Below are 18,344 nucleotides of genomic sequence, written 5' to 3'. Positions count from 1 at the left end.
TATTGATACTATTCTCGTAATCTCATTTCTAAGTCACGTACTTAGAGATATAGAATTGCATATCATATTCCAGAGACATTTATTAATCTAACATTTATATCGCAGTAAATTAAGAATTAATAAATTATAAAGGGAATAATCGATAAAACATAAATATTAATAATCCAAATATCTTTAACTAAAACATCATAGTGTTGTCTCTAGGGCACAAACACTAACAGGTTAGTCATTACACTAATCAATCGACCTTGGAAGTAATGTTGGAGTTTTCTGCTTGAAATATGAGAGCGAAGATGAGTTTTTTTATTTTTGAATATCTTGTCTTAGCATCTTTCAATGTATGGCTTACGTAATAAACCAGTCGTTGCTCTGAGGCCTTTTCTTTGACGAGAACAGAGGCAACTGTGGCGTCCAATGCTGACAAGTAAAATTTAAGTGGTTCTCAAGGTGTGGCCTTGGTTAAGATGGGTGGCGAGGCTAAGAAGTGTTTGATGCCTTGAAGGCTCTTCTCACACTCATCATTCCAAATTAACTTGCATGACTTCGAAGCCTTTTTTATGATAGTAAACATTGGTAGGCACCTTTTTATGATTGAGGAATGAAGTGTTTGAGAGCTGAGATTGAGCCCGTAAGGTTTTGGAGGTCTTTTTGGGATTTGGGAGGCGGTAGATCTTGTATGGCCTTTATTTGGGCTGGATCTGCCTCGATCCCTCGATTTGTTAGAAGATATCCTAGAAACTTGCCATCCTGCAAGCCAAATGAACATTTGGTTGCGTTCAGACGCATTTTGTGGTCCCTGATCCTGGTGAATGTCTCAACGAGGTCTTCGATATGATTTGATGCTTTGATAGATATGACAATCATGTCATCGACGTAAATTTGCAAATTTCGTCCAATTTGTGAAGCAAAGATGGTATCCATTATCTTTTGGAATGTCGCTCCCGCATTGATAAGTCCAAAAGGCAAGACTTTAAATATGAAAACACCTCTATGAGTTATGAAGGCTGTGTGGTCTTGATCCTTCATAGCTAACTTGATTTGGTTATATCCCGCAAACGCGTCCATAAAAGACAATATCTCGTGACCTGTTGTCAAATCGATGAGCTGGTCAATGTTAGGCAAGGGGTAGAAGTCTTTGGGGCATGCTCTATTGAGATCGGAGTAATCGACTCACATTCGCCATTTACCATTGCTTTTCTTGACCAAAACTGCATTGGCAATCCATTTCAGAAATTGTACCTCCTTAATGAAACCAGCCGCGAGTAGTGTCTATGGCCTCTTGCTTTTCTGAGGGAAAAATTCTTTTCTTTTGCTTGACGGGGCGAGCTCCTAAAGCGATGTTGATCCGATGCAGTGCTAGCTCTTTGGGGATCCCTGGCATGTCTTTGGAGTCCTAAGCAAAGATGTCTACGAAGCGACGAAGTGTAGCTATCGGTTGTTCTTTGGCGAGGGCAGGTAAGTTTGCCCCAATTTGGACCGTTTTCCCTGTGGAGTCCTCGTAGAGCTCGATCTCCTCTAAGTCTTCGTTTGGCTCGTAGTTTGTTGGTTTTGGTATCTCAATTATTTCCCTTGCATCCACTTATATTATCTGGTTTACCTCAGTATTTGGCAGATTACGCTTCTTTGGGGTGGAATTTCCTATGTAGCATTGTCAAGAAGTTCGCTGGTCGCCACACACCTCACCTACTCCAAATTTTGTTGGGAACTTCATTTTTAGGTGGGCAATGGAGGTAATCGCTCGAAGTTGACTAATAGTAGTTCGGCCTATAATAGCATTAAAGCTTGATATTGCATTGACCACATGGAACTTAATCGCTCGAAGTGAACCAATAGTAGTTCGGCCTATAATAGCATTGAAGCTTGAGATTGCATTGACCACATGAAACTTAACCACTCGACAAATTTGGCATGGTGGTGAACCAAAAAGAACAGGAAGGTCTATGACCCCCACGAGTTTGACTTTATTTCCTGTAAATCCGTATAGGGGAGTACCCTTGGCTTTGTCAAGCTTCCTATCCCCTAGCTCCATTCTGGAATACGCACTGTAGTATAGGATATCTATGGAGCTTCCATTGTCCACTAAGATTTTCATAACTGTGTTTGTACTGATTTTAGTTGTTATGACCAGTACGTCTTGGGTGGTCCTCAATGATGTCATATGTGTAGTCCTCGTCTGAAAATGAAATTATTGGATTAGGATTCCTTCGAGGTCTCTTGGACTCAATTCTACAAACATCTCGAGCATATAACTTCTTGGAGTTGTTTGAGAATCCTCCGACTGAATATCCTCCTAAGATGACATCTATAATTCTATCTGAATCATGATGCTGGGTTCTATGGGGTTGGAAGTTTTCAACATAATGGGTTAAATGTCCTTGCCGAACCTTTTCTTCGATGAGGTTTGTTAGTTGGAAGCATCTTTTTATCTCAGGCACTGTGTCTTCATGATAGTCACAGTACTTGCTGTTTGGCGGTCTGTTGGGGTTCATAGGCCTCGGAGGTCTATAGGAAGGATCTGTTTTGAGAACAGCTAAAATTATTGCTTTATCTGTATTCAGCTTTACAGGCTCTTGGTAGTCTTTTGACTTGGTAGACGATTGTCTGCTCTCGCGATGTGTAAAATCCTCGGGAACACGATCTCGAGGTCTCTTATAGCTGGGAGGTGTTGGAAAAGATTGAGATGGTCGTGAGCCTCAAGGCCTCTCTTGTTGTTGGTGGCCTTTGAGTTCTCTTATGTCATAATCGCGATATTTTCGCGGACTTCGATTATACCAGGGTCTTGGTGACCGAGAGTGTGGTATGCTTCTGACAGCCTCTTGGAGAGTTAGCATGTGTTCAATAATTTTTATTGTTGATTGCAATGCTTTAGGTTCTTTCTCGAATAATTCTTCAAGAAGTTGGTTGTAATGAGACCTATCGATGCCTGCAATGAGATAATTTACGGCTAGTGGATCAGCAAGGTCCGTGATTTCTGTAATATGGGCTCGGAACCGAGTGAGGTAGGCTTGTAGGTCCTCGTTAGATCGTTGATACACGGATATAAGAGATGTTGTTATCTCCCTCCTCGTTTGTTGCTCGAAAAGAGAGTTCGGAACTTGCTATTTAGAATAGACCATGAATCAATAGATCACGGTTGGAGGTTATTAAACCAATTTAAAGCTGTTCCCTTGAGGCAGGTAAAGAAGAATCTGCATCGAGTGATCTCTGATTGTCCGAAGAAGTTCATTCTTCCATCAAATAAATTAATGAAGTATGATGGGTCTGTAGATCCATCAAAAAACTCGATGGAAGGGACTTATAACTCTCTGTTTATTTTGGCGTTTTCGATTTTTGAGGATAATGGACTCTCTGAGGTTACTTCGATGCCTCCACTCTGAGTTTGAATATAGTTTTTTATCAGAGTCAGATCGTCTGCTAACGTTGAGAGCTTTGAGGTTTGACGACGCTTCAAACTTGTGTCTTTGCTTTTTTCTTCCTAGGAGAATTCAGCGTCCTTTATCTTTACTTGTTTTCTTTTCGAATGGTATGAGCCTGCGGACTCTTTATACTCAGAGAATGTTGTCTGTTTGGATGGGAGCCATGTAGAATCATATTCCTCTGTTTGATATTCTAAAGATTCGCAATCTTTAGACACCTCAGAGAACTCGTGATGCAAGCATATAATCTCCTTTTTACGTCTTATTTTCTCCGTTATTAACCTTCGTTCTCTCTCGAGCAATTTTAGTTCTGCATTGCCTTCCTCTGGATCTACCATGTCCTTATCTTCAACAGCGTCTTTACCTTTGTTCCGCTATTTTTTTTTGAGAAGCAAGCGCATATCACTGGACAAAACTTTCTATCCGGTAGACGCCTCGATGAGGGTTCTGTCACGGCCTTTCGGTCATTTTTACTGATCAACAGGATCTGATTGAGTTGGCCTTTCAATAGAAACATCATCTTCCTGATTGAACACCAATACTTTGGGTTGTACTATTGCTTTCTGACTCAGATCTGCTTTGTGTAGTACACTCTTAACTTCCTTAGTAGTTGGAGCTTGAGCTTCAACTTGTTGTACTGGTATTTCTCAGTGATGTGAGTCTTTGTTTTCCATTGAACCACCGGAGATCCCCTCCTTCTAGCGCCACTGTTGGTCCTAAGCCTAGTATTATTATTGACAACCTCTTATAAGAGAGGGGTTTCCTCATATATATAGGCAACTAGAGAGACTTAGAGGGGCCTAAATGCCTTATTGGGCCTGACTCTCAATCTGGGCCCAAATACCAAGATGGGCTTGACACGTAGCTTCTTAAAGCCTTTATTAATATTAGACTACAGTGTCCAGTAACTTAAGACCGCTGCATCTTTCCATTAACTAACCATCAAGTGGAAAGTGTCTGTTGGTCTAGTGGCGTTTACTCTTTCTTTCGACTAAGCATCTTCTGGAACCAATGAGCTGACATCTTAGGTGTTCGCTTAAGGGTCTTGAAATTGACGTAAACAATGCCAAACCTTGAAGTATAGTCTAATCTCCATTCAAAGTTATCGAGCTATGACCATGCAAAGTAGCCTTGCATATTGGCTCCTTCATCTGCTGTCTTCTTCAGTTCGTTCAAGTAGGCCTTATAGTATTCATTCTTGACTTGTCATGCAATGCCTCAGGTATAGTCATTTTTCCAGGATCATCCATGCCTACATGAAACAAGATTGTATCACTAAAAATTTGTTTTGTATCGCTCGCATTATATGTATGGAGTACTATGATTTACTAAATACAATTTTAAGAACTACATATACAGTACATACCATTTTCAGCAAGAATCATAGTTGGGTTTCCATATCTTTCTCTAACATAGGTAATTACTTTGTATAAACCCCATGTACCTTGTAGAGCCATTCAGAATATGCCTGGAGAATTGACCAACTTCAAATTATACTTCATTTTTCTGTTTTTATAGAATAACAAATTCTGATAAACTTACAGTTGGGCCAATAGGCACACCGTGACGTGCATCTGCAGAAATAATCATGATTTTAAGGCATTAGAATTTGGTTATATGCAATATAAAGACGATAAACAAAGACTCCTATATTGTACAAGTGAAGAAAACTATTATCTCACAAGCAAATCCAGCATTCCAGTCCTGCTGGTATCTAAGTTCTTTCGGTTTGTTTGCTGGATTTGGGTTGTATATATAGTAAGCAGTATATTGGTTTATGCTTACAACATCAAAAGATCCCTTTACCATATCCACCTCTTCTTTTGTGAATTTGGGAAGTCTTTTTTCAAGAACATTTTGCATGGTTTTCGGATACTCCCCATATACAATGGGATGCAGAAACCTGTACATATATCGAATCATGAACATTCTTTAGTACTAAAAGATTATTAATACAATGCTTCGAATAGTTATACGAACGAAAGTCAATTCAATGCTTGGATGGGCAGCGGCTCAATATGCTTAGACGTAACGTGTCAAGACTTAAGAGGGTGATATGAACTGGAATGATCTAAATTCTTACCATCCAACATGAAAGTCTCTTGCTCTTTGAACTGCAAGATTATCAGCCTTTGATCTGTAAGAGGTTCATACCATACAAAATCCAAAAGAATTCCAATTCTTCCCTTCTGTATCTTCTGAAACACATTAAAAAAATCTCTTTTAACCATCTTGTTCATTATTTTATCGAATTATAACCACATAATTGTACTTTCTGAACTGTTGGAAAAACTTAGAGAAAAAAAGAAGACACCTACATTTTGCAGAGAACTTGTACTGCTATTTTACTTATTTTAAAAACTCAAGTTAAATTAGCCATTATATAGGCTTTACAAACATATTAAAACTAACTACTACCAAAACTAACCACTACTAATTAATGGGTAAATTACATGTCCATAATTTACTCCACAACTCCACTACCCCACTATTAAACAATTCTAAAATAATATTTTTCTCTAATAATTAATCTATTGCTAAATATCTAAAACATCTAATAATTAAATAAATAAAATAATTAAAACAAGTTTAAGATTATTTTTCCAACATTCACCCCCATAATCTTAAACTTATGAAGCACTTCTCTTCATTTTATGATGCACTTCTCACCACCATCTCTTCATTTTGTGATGCACTTCTCACCACTATCAAGTTTGATGCACTTCTCATCAAAAACAATTTTGGAGTACTTCTCTAGGGTGCACTTCTCACCCACACTTCTAAAATAAAATTTCTTTCATGGCCTCTTGTGCCATGATATCTTTCTCATTATTTTCACCGCTCATGTTCCTCCTTAATTTTTGTTCTTGCTTCTCTTTCTTTTTCCCATGCTTCTCTATCAAGAATGCTTTCATCTTGATACCTCATTCAATATAGATGGAGATTTTTTTTTGATGCCATTGTAAATCACAGATAAATACTTAATATATACATATATATAAATGTATGTATTTTTATAAGAGTCTCACAAGCCCTAGAACATATAGCTCTGATGCCATGTTCAAACAACTTAGTAGTGGAGTAGTGAAGTTGTGGAGTAAATTATGGACATGTAATTTACCCATTAATTAGTAGTGGTTAGCCAAACTGATGCAAATTCTGAACCTCAAGAGAGAGTTTGAGATGATGAGAATGAAAAGTAATGAAGGCGTCAAGGAATATGGGAGTAGGTTGATGTCCATCGTTAACCAAATCAAATTACTTGGTGGAGACTTCTCAAGTCAAAGAGTTGTGGACAAACTTTTAGTGACTCTTCCCGAGAGATATGAAACTAAAATTTCCTCACTTGAAGATACTAAAGATCTCTCGAAATTAACTATTTCAGAATTGATCAATTTACTTCACGTCGTGGACCAAAGGAGATCAATGAGGGAGGAAGAAATTGGAAGGAAAAATGAGGGACTCCTATTAGCTAAAGCTTCATCCTCAAAAGGCACAGGCAACAAAGTTCAATACAACCATTGTCATAAGATGAGTCATGAAGAAAAAGACTGCTGGCACAAAGGAAAGCTACAATGTTTCAAATGCAAAAGATACGAGCATCTGGCAAAGAATTGTAGATCCCAAATGGACGAAGAAGACACCTACATTTTACAGAGAACTTGGACTGCTATTTTACTTATTTTAAAAACTCAAGGTAAATTAGCCATTATATAAGCTTTACAAACATATTAAAACTAACTACTACCAAAACTAACCACTACTAATTAATGGGTAAATTACATGTCCATAATTTACTCCACAACTCCACTACCCCACTACTAAATAATTCTAAAATAATATTTTTCTCTGATAATTAATCTATAGCTAAATATCTAAAACATCTAATAATTAAATAAATAAAACAATCAAAACAAGTTTAAGATTATTTTTCCAACATGAACAACATACAAGCATATGAGCTGCAAAAAAAAAATACAAAAACTGTAGATCTTACTTGATACTTTGTACGGTATCTTTGAACAGCAGAGGCATGCCATAAAATCAAATTGTGTGCTACAATATAAGGCTCTGTTGCAGAATTTCCAGAAGTGCAGTTTCCATATGTTTTAGAACATCTTCCTGGTGCAAAAAAACCGGTGTCATATCCAAGAGCAGCTACGACTCTAGGTTCATTGAATGTCATCCAGTTCTTTACTCTATCTCCAAATGTCTTGAAACAGAAATCCGCATAATCAGCAAAATCATTCATTCTAGATTTATATAAGCAAAGTATAAAAAATCAACATAGTTTAATGTTGGAAAGATGCTATACAATATTAATATTGTTTCTTCCCATTATACTTACACCACTTGGCGGCCTAACCATCCGTTGTACTTGTCTTGAAGTGCTCGAGGAAGATCGTAGTGATTAAGATTAGCATATGGGGTTATTCCTGCAAAACAATAAATAAATTGTGATTGCTCATATAAGAATTATTATAGTTTCCGACTGTATTTCAGAACTCTCACAAGTCAAATTTTATTTCAGCAAACCCACTGATTTGTTTACGAATTAAGTACCTCTTTTGAGTATGTAATTTATCAGCCTGTTGTAGTAAGCAACTCCCTTGTTGTTCCCTTTCCCAGTTCCATCTAAATTGAGAGTTCAAACAATAATAGTAAGTGAATATATGGAATATATGTTTAGAATACAGTAAGCATCATATGTTCTTGATATTAAATTAATAAGAACATCATTACTTTGGAAAATCCTGGACCATGATATGGAAAATCGGTAGGCATCAAAGTTTAGATTCGTCATGAGATCAATATCTTCCATTATATGATAATACCGGTGAGCGGGGCGGCTCCTTCCAATGCCGTTCCTGGATCTTCTAGGTGTGAATGAGGTGTTGCTGTTGTTGGGTATCTGCAAAACATCGGAGGGGAATTTTGTCCCCGCGACGCCTCCGGTGTAAGAATAAGAGTCTGGTTTGGGAAGATAAAGATAGAGAGGACTTAAGCGGTTGTGTGTGTATAAGTTGTGTATATGAGAGTGTGTGTAATGAAATATGTCTAACCCCTAAACCCTTCATCTCTGGGGGTATATATAGCCCAAATGTATGGTTTAGGGGTTGGTACCTCTAGATCAGGGTCGTCGGTTGCTGGGGGTGGAGGATGCCTGACTTGAGTAGATTGCACGTGATGCCCTCAATCTCGGAATTAGGAAATGAGGACCCACACACCTCTAATCTACTAATTATATAAGCATAAACCCCGATTACCTATTAACAGGATTAAACAGGATAAAGTATGAAACAAGATTACAACTACCAATCATAAAATATAACTTAAAACCCCAAATTAAAATCAAATATACATAGTCGATCCCGGCTTGGAACCGACAGATAACCCATTGTATCTTTACAACTCTCTGGCTAAGCGCTTGCTCTCTCAAACACACTACTACCTGCTCTGGCAACCAGAAGCCCTCAACACGATAGGGACCACCAGGTATGCTCTTACGAGCAGTGTGCCTAAGCCTGGCCATCTTCTTGCTTAACTGCCATGGTTAGATTAAAACAAAACATATGAGTATAAAACTCAGCAAGTAACTATAAAGCAGTTCTATAATATAAAACCCACAATATACTTTATCAATCTCAGGGCATTCTACTTTATCAGATCTATGTGGAAAATTTATATCTTTCGGGTTATGAAAGGGTTATGAAGGAAATTTTTGGGCTTTCAAGGAACAAGGCTCAAAATAGGGGGAAAGCCGACATTCACCTCAAAATATTAAAGGATCAGAATAGATCTTTCAAATGGAAAGCGACAATCTTTTCATTATATGGAATCAATTGCATGATCAACAGAATTAAAATCAGGGTTCATGAACTATAAGCTTCACAATATCACAATCAACTCTTTTCAAAGCAATATAAACCATTTTCATTTTCAAAGAATCAATTACTGAGTAGGAAATTTCAATTCCTTTTTAAAATCAATATGGAACCCTTGATTGGCCACTTTATCTTTCATTTTATTATAATACGGGTGATCAGCCCGTATCGACCTCCATCCGGTCTTTAGGGTACCAAATGGCATAATTTCAGCCTTAAACTGGACTAGCCCCGCTAGCCTCTTAACACGACTGGACTAGTCCCACTAGCCTCTTACGTCCCAATCCAATCCATCAGGAATTCGTTTGGAAAACCTTGAGTTGGAAAATAGGTTTTCTAAATTCATTTTATCATTACCAAGAATATGAAATCATTCGGACTCTTTCAAGTCGAAACTCATTCTTAGATTCAATTTCAAGAAATCAAAGTTAAGGAAATGAATCAAGGATAAGAAGGTGCAATTCTATGGATCTTGAATCAATGATAACAAGGTACTTAAGTTAGAAGAATCAAAATTATTTCGAGGATCAATAGGGAATATGGTGATCAAGGAAAGTAGCATCATTACAAAGGATTTGTAAAGGTACTTATAGGGTTTATAATAGTTCATGAAATGACAAATAATTTGAACAGGAAGATAGTTTACCAAAGGGTTGAATCAATAAGCTTATCAATAACAGTTTTACAAGATCAAAGAGAGGGTATCTCAAATTAGTAACAGGGGTTCATTCTTTTAACAGTACAATACTCTACATGGCATAAACAATATCCTCTCTATAACCATTTACACAAGTAATTAGAGTTACTTGCCTGAATTCGCTTTCCTGAAGGTTGAACTGCTGCCACCTAGTATACCTTTCCCTTTCCTAACCGAATGCCCTCACGCTCCGAATCTACAATCAAAACCAAAACCTTAATTAGATTCTCAACTCTCGTTCCCAGAACGATCACTCATTACGATAGCTCGACTATACTTTTAACTCGAACTATACAAATATAGCTTATATACACACATGCACATAGCACATAACACGTACTTTTCTCGTAGCCTTTATAAATACTCAATAATCAACTTATACTTGCTTTAATCTCGACTATTCTTTAAATCACACGATTCATACACCACTAAATCTTTACAACCATAACTATCACTTATAGCTTTTAAAATCAATCAACTTAGTTCCATTTTTTTTATTCCTTAATTCGAACCACATACTATAATCAAACAATCAAATCCATAGACATTTACATATACATACCCAATCATTCTTTCGATTATCAAAAACCAAGTTTTGATCTTTAACTCTTAGGGCCTATTCGGCCTTAATACAAATACCAACCATAAAATCAACCAAATACTTAGTTCACATAAAAACATAACTCATTCAAAACCCCTTAAAGAATCATTTTCCTTTAATCAACAAAATTCGAACCATAACCATATATATATGTTTACATGCAATTCATGTTCACCTCTTAGTTAAATCAAACATTCATTTTAACCACAATTTCCGAATTACACATCAAAACATCACTTAATGATTTAAACCCTAATCAAATTTTCCTAATTAATCATGCATGCGTTCACTTAGCATCAAACCAATCTCTTTTAGACTCATTTTTCATTCGGCTATAACCATAAATCACAACTCAAGAACCAAACAATGACATGCATCCCTAATTCTTCTTTTAAACCAACATTGTTAGTCCCTTAACAATATAAAAAGAATTACAGAAGGGGGGTTGAATGGAATTCTTGAAACTTTTTCTTCAATAAAAATGTTCTAACTCAAATATATATATAGTGTGAATTGATTAGCAGAATGCGGAATAAAAACTTAAATGAATCAAAACACAAGTAATTAAAAACAAGAGTCTTTAAAAAATTTCTGGTGGATTTGAATGATTCCATTAGAGATATAAATTATATATCGAGAGAACCATGTATGCAAAATGTTCACAGCTGCTTACAACAATTGAACAAGTAAGACTACATAGAAATGCTAAGAATTCTGCTTACAAATGTTTCTCTGCAATGTTGCTTAGATCGATAGTTTCTTTGTTGCTACTTCTTGGTTTATATATCACCAAGATCACAAAGTAATGAGACAGGATAATAAAACAAACCTATCTAGTGTATTACAATGCTACTTTATTATTCTATTCCAGCATCTTTGAATATCTTCATAATAGCATGGAAATGGCAATGCTTCTTTGTTCTCGAAAACCCAGTTGAATAGGCTACTACATTCCATTTACATCCACTCGACGCATGTGACTGTGTTGTCACTGTCAACAGATATTTGAATTCTTTATCCGTCGGGTTCATGATCATCCGTCGAGTTATTGATCATCCGTCGGGCTGTCTAGTTGATCATCCGTCGACTTTATTGTAGCTTATCCGTCGGGTAGCAATCTGGCACTTGACTTCATTTCATTTATGCAGAATTACAAGACATCATCTATGTACAATTAATCAACCTATTTTGCATATCTAGTTAAAGTCAACATGACTTGAGTACTACTTACAGAATCTATACAATGGTGTATGCAAAAATATGCTATCGACTTATTGTTACATAAGCTACTCACTCGATAGATAATAAGTCATCATCCGTCGGGACTATAATGAGTCATCCGTTGGGACCATAAATCTTATCCGTCGAGTGCTACATAATTTCACTAAGTAAAATCTACCAAGGTGTTTTGTTCATAAAATCATCAAGTACACAACATATACACAACAATCTCCCCTAATTTATGTCTACTGGAATTGTAGCCATAAATTAAGAGATACTTGATGATAACAAAACACCCTAAAAATATAACTTTAAAAGAAAGTAGATATTACTGAAAAGTGCTTCAATTAATAAAAATTGTACAAAGTTTTGCTCACAGTCATTTTCAAGATGCTCCTCTAGCCTGAGCAGATTTATCTAGTTCCTTGAAGGTCTGGATATCTTTCCAAGCTTTCTGTTGTTTTCCTCAATCTGATTTTGGAGCTGCCTGTGGAATTCCAGTTCATCAGATTCTGAGAGATTTAGCTTTCCTTGCATTTCCAAAAGAGTCTCATTGCTAGAGATGCTCAATTGGTCTTCTAATCTGAAAAATCTTCTCAAACCTTTGTCATCCATGAACTCCATCAACCAGTAGGGCCTTAGATGCACTCTTCTCCCTGTGTAAGGGATTATTAGAGTTTTTGAAAGTGCATCTTTGGCTCTAACACTCCTTACCTCTTCAATCTTCTTCAGTACCAATCTTCTTGCAGTAATGTTGAACCCAAAATTCTTCTTGAAGGATGAATAAACTTTAATCAGTACAGCTTGGATTTCTTGAAGGATCCTATGAAGCGGCCACTGAATCTTCTTTCCTCCTTTGTACTTGAACACTAACCTTTCAGGTAGGTTTCTGTATGCATCAATTCATCTCACTTCATCTAGTTCATCTAGATAGAGGTTTAGATCAGAAAATTCTTTGATGTCACACAAGTACATGTAATCTCCCCTATTGACTTTGGACTGAGCTTTGACTACAGATTTGGATTTGAGAGGTGACAACTTCACTTTCTTGACTGCTCTTGACTTTGTTCTTCTTGGCTTGTTAAGGATTGGTAGATTAAAGTCAGGAATTGGTATGTTCTCCCATTCTATTGGCTCATCCTTGGGCACAATAGGTTCACCATGAATATTCCTGTAGGGATCCACCACCCTGATATCTTCAAATACCATAGAGGGCTTTGATGCTTGAGTTGTAGATGGTGTGGATTCCTTAGGAAATTGATCTTCCAATTCCTTGTCAATAATATCCAGTTTCCTTTTAGTTCGTTTAGCCAATTCCTTGATTCTTGGAGATTTCTTTTGTTTTTCAACTTGCTTCTTTGATTCAGTAATTTCAGATGGCTGAATAGGAATTTGTTGTGATGAATTTACAGCATGTAGCTTGGATAAGATAACAATTTGCTCTTTCTTCTGTTTAGTCTTTTTAGCATCCAGAGCAGCTTGCTTCTTTTCCTGCTTCAATCTAGCTTTTTCTTCTCTCTTTGCTTGAGCAAATTGAAGATGTCCAGCCACCACACAAATTTCTTTCCCATTCTTGAAAATTTTGACAATTCTTCTTTTTGAAGCTGAATCAGCTGGATCTTTGTAGAAAATAATTGATCTTGACAGAAGCTTCTTTTCATCAGGCTTGGGTGTCTCATACACAGTATCCAAAGGGTTCTTCAATGATGATTTTGAGTAGTTTACCCTTGGTTTCAGAATTGTTTCAGCCTTTGGAGATTTGATGCAGGAAGGCTGTCCTCTTTCCAGATAGTTCATGCTCATCTCATTCACACTAATTTGCTTGACTTGAGAGTGATGGATGGCTGACTTAACTGGCTCCTTGATAAGTTCAAATTTCTTCTGTATTTCCTCATCAATCTTCTCCCAGTCGACTAAACTCAACTTTTCCTTATCAGCTGCTCTTATGTTGGCTGCTGCTGCATTGATTAGATCTATACTATCTGTAACTGATGGCTTTGAGATAGTAATTGAAGGCACAATTACTTTACTGATTTGAATTTGAAGCCTCTCCCCCTCACTTGGTCCTTTCTCCCCCTTTTTGTTATCATCAAGTTGAGTAGAGGAGGGGGTTTGAGCAGCCACCAGTTTTTGAAGTAGATCTGTCTGTTGGGCTTGATAAAGATGAATGGCAGTTAAAGATGCTTCCATGGCTGACATTCTTGTGTCCAAGGCATCTATCTTGGTTGACAGATCAGAATTTTCCTTAATTGCCTCTTGATGTCAAGCATTGTAGCTTCTGGAAGTTTAGAATATATCCTGTCTGAAAGGGCCTTCTTCATCTCCTCAATATCACCCTTCATGGTGTTTACATTCCTGGCATGCTGGAAGCCCTGGATTTATTGAAGTTGCAGGGAGGCTAGATGTGCCTGAAGGAGCTTCTTGGTGCTTGCATTGGTAGTGGTTTGAAGAGCGGTATTTGTCTGATTGATTAACTGGATCAGGGTTATCTTGAAGTAATGCTCATCACAGTGCTTGGAGAAAGCCCATGATGGCATACCTGATCTTGAACTTGAGCCTACTTCTCCCCCTATGTCCATTGCTTCATCTTCACTATCCCCACTCCCATCACCAAAGAAATCAGCTGAACCACCAGTCTCATAGTCCACATCACCAGCTGTAGAAGGCAAAGTTGTGATGGCATCCTTAGCTCTCATCATAGACTTTGTGGTATGCACCAAATTCAGCATCCTTTCTGCATTGTCATTGCCCTGTTTAGCTAGAAGTTGATAAACTGGAATAGGGTGAGTAAATGCCTCAGCATCAAGGGAAGTAGAATCTATAACAGCTTTAGGATGCTGAGATAGTCCTTCCCTATCTGCATCCTGGACATTCATTAACTTACTAGCAATGACATCCATACTTATAGTTCCAGTACCTGCATTTCTCTCGTTTTCTCTCTTTTGTTGCATCAGGGTCTCACCCTGGCTCCCCTATAACGACTCGTGTATTTTTATATTATTTAAATGCATTGGGTTCTATCGGGGAACAATCAAAAAAAAAATTTCACCTTCAATCATAAATAAAATTTTGTTAGAAAATTTCATAGAGACAATGGAAATTAATAAGATTCATAATGGAATTATTAAATGAATAATATATGTGTATAGCTTCTGTCAGCTATGGGTTGTTTTATTTTTATGTGTGTAGGTGATTATGGTGTACATGATTGTTCGTGTAATTAATTATTAAGTATATTGAAATGTTTTCGCTTTTAAAAGTGGATTTAATACAAGTTAATTTGCACTTGAAATAAATCTTCTGCACTTGAAATAAATGAATTTGAAGCTGTGCAGAGATACTCGACGGATGAGTGATATCCATCGAGTGAGTGGTTTTGCTATCCGACGGATAACTGCTGTCAAGCTTATCCATCCGGATACAATCACTACTCGACGGATGAGCAATATCCGTCGAGGGAGTAGAAATTAATGAGCTGGGAATAGAAACTATTGTTGACTCTGTGCTGATTGAAGATAATTGGGGCACAGATGATACAATAGTTCCTGAAAGAATTGGCAAGTGAGCCAACAAATCATCTAAAAGATGATGCTCACTTGCACTAGATGTTGGCTTCCCCAACAGAGTTAAAGAGGGGGAATCAGGAATTGATGTGTTTATCATATCCACATCCAGAGAATTTCTTGGTGAGTTTGGTGTTTGAGGTGCTTCTATAAAACTCCACATTTATTGGAGCCACATCAAACTGAATTTGTGAAGGTGCAGTGACTGTGTCTTTAGCACCAGTTTGCACAGTGTGTGTACCCTGTGCATCCCCAATGGTTTTTGATTTCTTCTTTCTAGCATAAGTTTGGGGTGAGCTTGTGTCCCTAACCCTCTTGGCATGTGCTCTTGGTTGAGAGCTTTATTCAATAACTACATCCTTTTGGGAGGATGCAGCTAGAAATGAGCTTTTGTCCTTTTTAAGCACTGCAGTTTGTTGGGAAACTGCAGTGTGGCTAGGCTGGGATTCACTCAACTCTCCAACCTTATTCTTGGGGTTTCTTTTATGTTCACCCCTTCCCTCACCTAACTTACCCTCCTTCACACTCCCCTCTTTGGCTTTAGTGGATTTTGCAACTGGCATCTTTTGAGAGATACCAGAGGGGGCTTTCTTTGATTTGGATTTTGAAACAATTGTAGGTTTGGTAGCTTGGGTAGGCAACTGTTTGGTCATTGACACAATTTCCATAGCCACACTAGAACTCAAAAAAATTGTTGAGGTTGGAATAGTTGTAGGGATGGATGAACTTACCTCACTTACCTGAGGTGTTTGCATTACAGGAAAATAGAATATTGGCACATCCTTGTGATGATTGGCCCTGTTCAAATCTGCAATGAGCCTTCTCTCTTGAACCCAACAATCTAATTTGTTGTTAGGGTTCTCAAATACAATCTCTTCACAAAGGTGGTTAGCTAACATCATAAGAAAGCTAGCATAATACACATTCTTACCTCTTTTATATAACTCTCCACGTTTAAAGCCTAACTCAAACAAGACAAGGTCACTAAAATTAAAATACTTATCTGTAACTAGCATGTAGAGCATGTTAAGCATGGAAATATTCACTGAATCAAAATTACTAATCTTTCCTGAGAAAACCTTTGTAACTACATCACACATGAAGCTCCATTCTTTCCTAAGACCCATTCTCCTAATGTCACTCAGTTTAGAAGTAGGAAGTGCATAGTTCATGGAATTAAGCATATTGATTATATCAGTGTCAGTGTGTGGTGAAGTCACATTATCATCAGGAATTTTGAAACATGCTTTTATCACATCACTATTGATACATAATTCTTTACCTTTAATGGTCAGTGTGATAGTCTTATCTGTAGAGTTGTAGGTAGAAGTGGTCCACATCTCTTCAACAACTTCACAGAAGATTGTGGGTGATTCCAGCATGGCATAATTGAGCTTGCAATTCTTCACAAAGTCCATCATCTTGTGATAGTCACCAGATTACTGAATCCCCTTGTTAACCAATGCAGTGGAATTGTTCTTCTCATAAATGAACCCAGTTTGAGACATAATCTTTACAACAGGTGCCATTGTTAGAGAATAAGAGATTGAAGAGAAAGAGAGTAAGTGCTTTGAGAGAGAATGAAATTAGAGCAGTTGAATTGAGAATGATAAAAGAAAAGCAATTGAAATGAAATAAGCTTTTATACTATCTCAAAAATAACTGATAAAAATAATAAAGTAAAATAAAGTAACCAATAGAAATTGCCTAAAATAGCCGTTTAAAAATAAACTGTAAAAATTCCACCCATTATCCGTCGTGTTATGCTTACAAACTGTATGTATACTCGATGGATAATGTATAGGGAATTAACGGCTGAGATTAAGACAATTCGACGGATGAGGATAAACTTTTATCCGTCGAGACATAAAACATTCCAGAAAAATAATTGATTTTTATTAGCAAATAATATACCGACGGATGATCAAACTCAATGGATAAAGATCATCCGTCGAGATATAAATTTTGACTTAGCCAAAATTTCATCCAAGACTGAAAAATTAATTAAATTTCTGGCTATATTTCAACTTGCAAATTAACTCATATAGATTTAAGAGTAATTAAGCATACCTAACTCACTTACCAACCTTGAAAAGGTGGATTCATCCAGTGGCTTGGTAAAGATATCTGCAAGATGCTTCTCACTTGGAACAAAATGTAGTTCCACAGTACCATTCATTACATGTTCCCTTATGAAGAGGTACTTGGTATCTATGTACTTTGTCCTTGAATGTTTTACTAGATTTTCAGTGATGGAAATTGCACTTGTATTATCACAGAAAATAGGAATCCTCTCAACTTGCAAACCATAGTCTAGCAATTGATTTTTCATCCATAATATATGTGCACAGCAACTACCAGCAGCAATATATTCAGCTTCAGCTGTAGAAGTAGAAACTGAATTTTGCTTTTTACCTGAACCAGGACACAAGCTTGTTTCCTAGAAATTGACAGGTTCATGTTGTACTTATTCTATCAATTCTACAACGTGCATAATCTGCATCTGAATAACCAGTTAGATCAAAACCAGAATCTCTAGGGTACCAAATGCCAAGTTTTGGTGTTCCCTTGAGATATCTGAAAATTCTCTTAATAGCTATTAAGTGAGATTCTTTAGGATCAGCCTGAAATCTAGAACATAAACATGTAGCAAACGTTATATCTGGCCTACTAGCTGTTAAGTACAGAAGTGAGCCAACCATGCCTCTATAACTTGAAATATCCACAGACTTTTTAGTAGTGTTTAATTCAAGCTTAGTTGCAGTGGCCATGGGAGTTTTTGCAGATGTGCAATCCACTAGATGAAACTTTTTTAAAAGATCAAAAATGTATTTAATTTGACTAATGAATATTCCATCACTAACTTGCTTAACTTGTAAACGAAGAAAGTAAGTTAGTTCTCCCATCATACTCATTTCATACTTACTTTGCATCAGTTTGGCAAACTTTTTGTAAAGTTTC

The 18,344-nt window shown here is 36.9% G+C and overlaps 1 pseudogene; it reads right to left on the bottom strand.

Moving 5' to 3' along the window:
* Window positions 1-4,391: 4,391 nt before the first annotated feature.
* LOC141716701 (beta-glucosidase 44-like) overlaps window positions 4,392-18,344 on the bottom strand; it is a 237,984-nt pseudogene continuing 224,031 nt past the window's right edge.

Source organism: Apium graveolens, chromosome 4 (assembly GCF_009905375.1).
Source record: "Apium graveolens cultivar Ventura chromosome 4, ASM990537v1, whole genome shotgun sequence".
Lineage (NCBI taxonomy): Eukaryota > Viridiplantae > Streptophyta > Magnoliopsida > Apiales > Apiaceae > Apium > Apium graveolens.
Note: the sequence above shows the minus strand (reverse complement) of the source record. Positions and strands in the feature narration are given on the sequence as shown.